The following is a 4505-nucleotide window of genomic DNA, read 5'->3' as shown; positions in this document are numbered from 1 at the left end:
CATTTATAACACATTATAGAAAATGGTAGATAAATGTTAGAAAACACATTTAACAAATGAGTTCATTATTATGAAAAGTGTAAAAGAAATTATAAAGAAAAAATATGAAAGAACAAATATGTCATTTACGATATTTTCTACACGAATACCTATCGTGACCCTTCGACCCACAACCACTGCATGAGTTGATGTTCTTCTTTCCAAACATATAACTTCCCAATTTTCTACGATCCTTCTTTGTAGGTCTTCCAGGAGGTCGATTGAACTTCGGAGGTAGTACTATTTCATCAAGTATGCTATCTGGAATTATCCAGTCATCTTTGTGTGGTAAAGAATAGATTGAAACATCATACATTTTCAAGACTATTTTTGGCTTATACAGATCACAACAATATGGCTCCTTGCTGAGATGCTTGCTATCCAAGACCGCACAAGCATGTGCACATGGTATCTCATCCAGTTGAAATGCGTTACATGAGCATGTTTTTTCCTTAAGGAAAATAAGGAAATGCTTTTCTTTGTCATGCACCATGTACACATACTCTGTGGCTGGTATAACCTAATATTATTTTTAAAAAATTAAATTAAAAAAGGTCAAACATAAATATATAAATGTATTGCTACACAAAAGTTGAGAAATGTATATTTGTGTTTTATGGAAACACAGCTGCTAAATACAAATACACATATTGCTAACTGCATAGTGCTTACTGCATATATGTTCTTATAAATATAACAACAGAGATTAATACTAACAAATCCCACAAATATATATATTGCTTACTGCAGATATATTTTGTTTAGTAACAAAGATTAATGCATATGTATTTAAAAGTGAATATTGATTACTGCATATTGCTTACTGCACATGTATTTTTTTGCTTAACAGACAACATTGATTACCTTAACTGTTTTTATTAAAGAACATAGATACATAACTATTTATACACACAACTACAAATAAATTCATACAATTAAATGTCATAAATATAAATGATCATACCGTCATACAGGTACACAAAGCCTCATTCTCTTTGGGTATGAAATTAAATTTTTCAATAAGAATTGTGAATGTATATGAAGCCTCCTGTTTATTTTCGTAGTTCCATCTTCCAAACAGCAATCGAACTTCTTCTAGAAAATCATATATCGGTAGTTCTCTAGCCAATACAATGTAACTCCCTAGAAATGCACTCTGGATGCCACACGATGCTTACGGCCCCGAGAGACCACAAGCTAACCCATGAGCTGGTACCTACTGTGAGCACTAAATAAAAGTGATAATAAAAAATAGCTGTGGAATATAAATGAAGATGCCATAAATTTTTTAATGCTAAAACAATACTAAATCATAATACTGGAAATATCTGACTGTCTAAAAGTGCCTGAAAGCCTCTAAAACTTTTTGAAAGAAAGTTGATGGGACAGGACCCAACTAACTCCAACTGTTTAACTGAAATAAACTAAAATAACAACCATGTCCTCGATAGATGAGGACTCACCATTGTTATTGTTATTGATGCGCTGGAATGTCAAAGTACAGTTGGGAACCTGAGTGTTCGAACTTATGATATTAAACATCATAGAGCAAAAAAACGTATGCGATTAGTACTTTAAATTTACTAGTATGCTAGGTGAGGTAAGGCTAAAATCCATGGGTTCATAAGCATCAGATAATAATGGAATGACATAAGATGACTGATTATAAATGCATGAAATTGGGAAAGTCTGAAAATGCATGACCAAGCATAGAATATGATGCTGAAATACTCTGTAAACTGAAGCACTGGAACACTGATAAGTAAGTAACTGGTACTATATGCTATAGTCACGCACACCTGAATTGACTCTACTGAATACTGAACTAAGACTGTGGAGGTATCATCTAACTGACATGCCTCAATATGAGCTAATCAGGATCCAACCTCTAACCCCAGTTAGAAGGGTGTTAGTACCATGCCATAATTACTGGAAATAGCTGTGTGGATCCACTAAACTAATATCCCAAAGGACACATGAGTCACCCTAATCTGGCAGGAGTAATTACGAGATATGTGTCAACCCTAACTGACAGAGAGACATCTCAACCTGTGCTGGCTACGTAGTTCTGTAACTTAGGGATTCCTACTAAGGGTCAAACCCTAACTTGACAGGAATGCCCCATCTCTGGGTTCGCTCGGTGCTGGATCCTACTTCCAACTTATCTGAACTAATCATTAGACTGTACTAGGCTTAACTGAATACACAACTGACCATGAAAACTTGACTGAATGATGTTTCTCGTGGTATGACTAAAGTCATTCTATACATATTGAAAACTAGGTAAACAGCTAAATGTAGGGTATTCATAACCCCCAGGGCTCGACAGTGATAGCAATAGCAATAAGATCATACTAAAACTTGGAGGACATACTAATTAGTCAATACTCAGCATTCATTCTTTTAGGCATTTCATCAAACACTTACAATTCATGATTTAAATATGGGAATAGTTTTAGACATGTAGAAATATCATATTTTGATACCAAATCTCAATTTACAATGTAAACCAAAGAGTAAGCATTATTCATATGTGTAGAGTTTAACTTCAACAACAAAGTATGTATAAACATGATATAAAAATCTTAATTCATGGATAAAATTTAGAATAACATGTAAAAATCATAACTTTAAACTTGAAATTGGCTTCTTGGACTCCAGGGGTGAAAAGGGCCCATGGATGAACATCTAACATACCTCAATTAAAGGATTCTTGGAAGTTCTTGGTGGATTTCTTGAAAATTTTCTCTTGAAGGTTGAAGGGGCTAGGATATTGTTCTTGAGAGAGTGATTTCAATTTGAGGGAATTATGAAATATGAGGCAAAAATGTCATTTTGGGACCTAAATCTCGTGTTTTGGCTAAATTAAAGTTGGGGAAAAAGACTAAAATACCCCTTTGAAACCGAAATTTATTTAAACCAAACTGGGTCTCGATGTGTTTGGCACCACGCCGCGTCGCTCAATTTGATGCGATAAGCGACGCACCACGTTGCTGTTGCCAACATGGTAGCCAACGCAATGCGGCCATAGCGCGTTGTTCCACTGGTTTAGCCATTCAAACATGCCCTAAATATCATTCAAAAAATTCAAAACTCACCCGAGATAAACTATCGGCAACCCTGGTCATGAATTAACTTAGAAACTAACTATTTGTGGTCGAAAAGATCGAGAATAAGATCATCGAAGTTTAGGGGTAAAAATTTAGACTAAGTCTCCAACACTTAGCTAAATTTTCAGGTTCTAAGCCTCTTATACATACACTGGGAGTTGAATTGAGTTAAGGCTAATATGGGGTATTACGTACAAGTACACCATTTATTGACTCGGCAATATTAGATGTCAAAGCCCATCCTCTATGAACTGTTGCACAGGACCTTGCCCACTTTTTCTAATCAACCAATTCCAAATATTTCTTCACTTTAATATCAACTGCCTCAACCTTTTTCATTAACTTGTGAAATTCAGACTTTGAATATGATTTGGCCATTGTATAAAAGATCTCTGATAACGCATCGTGTGACTTTCTGTAATGTTTTTTCATGTTCCCCCATAGATTCCACATACATTCATAATACGGTACATCTTTGTACATATCACCAACGGCCTTTATGATGCTTGCATTCCGATCAGAAACAACACAAATATTTTGTCTTTTCTCGTATGTTTTCTTTAGATTCTCAAAGAATCAAGTCCAAGATGCATCATTTTCTATATCAAGCACACCATATGTCAAAGGAAATATATGTCCTGCATATGTAAACACAATTTGTGTAGTTATATATAAATACACATAGTAACTGCATATTTATTTATTACAAATATAGTTGCAAATATATATATATATATATATTATTGTAATAAATAGTTTCAAATACATATACTAAAAATTAAATGTACAACGCACACATACATTATCAACTATACATGTTTCATTCACAAACATTTAAAATAATACATATATATATATATATATATATATATATATATATATATATATATCAGTTAGACATATGTATTCTTTAGAGATATGCAAAAATACATATAACAATTCAAGAAGGTTTACAGTGTATTATAAAATGTTACTTACCTGCTCCGTCCTTGGTACAGGCAATTACAAATGTCCCAGTAGACATTCCTCTTAGATAACTACCATCAACAATTATGACAGGTCAACAATGTTCGAATCCTTTGATGAATACACGAAGAGCTATAAATACATATAAGAACTCATTTTCATCCGTCTTCTTCATTCTTATATGTGACTCGAGATAAGTGTTGTTCAAAAAATATAAGTAAGATGGTAATTTGCCATAAGATGCTGATGGTTTCCCCCTCAATTATTCTAACGCTCTTTCCTTGGCCCTCCAACATAAAGTGTATGTTAAATTCATACCAAATTCTTCCTTCATGTCACTTCTTATTTCAGTCGTTCTGTATTTTCGTTTGTGATTTTTGAACTTTTGTT

This window comes from Capsicum annuum, chromosome 5, assembly GCF_002878395.1.
Source record: "Capsicum annuum cultivar UCD-10X-F1 chromosome 5, UCD10Xv1.1, whole genome shotgun sequence".
Lineage (NCBI taxonomy): Eukaryota > Viridiplantae > Streptophyta > Magnoliopsida > Solanales > Solanaceae > Capsicum > Capsicum annuum.
This window is presented reverse-complemented; position numbering follows the sequence as displayed.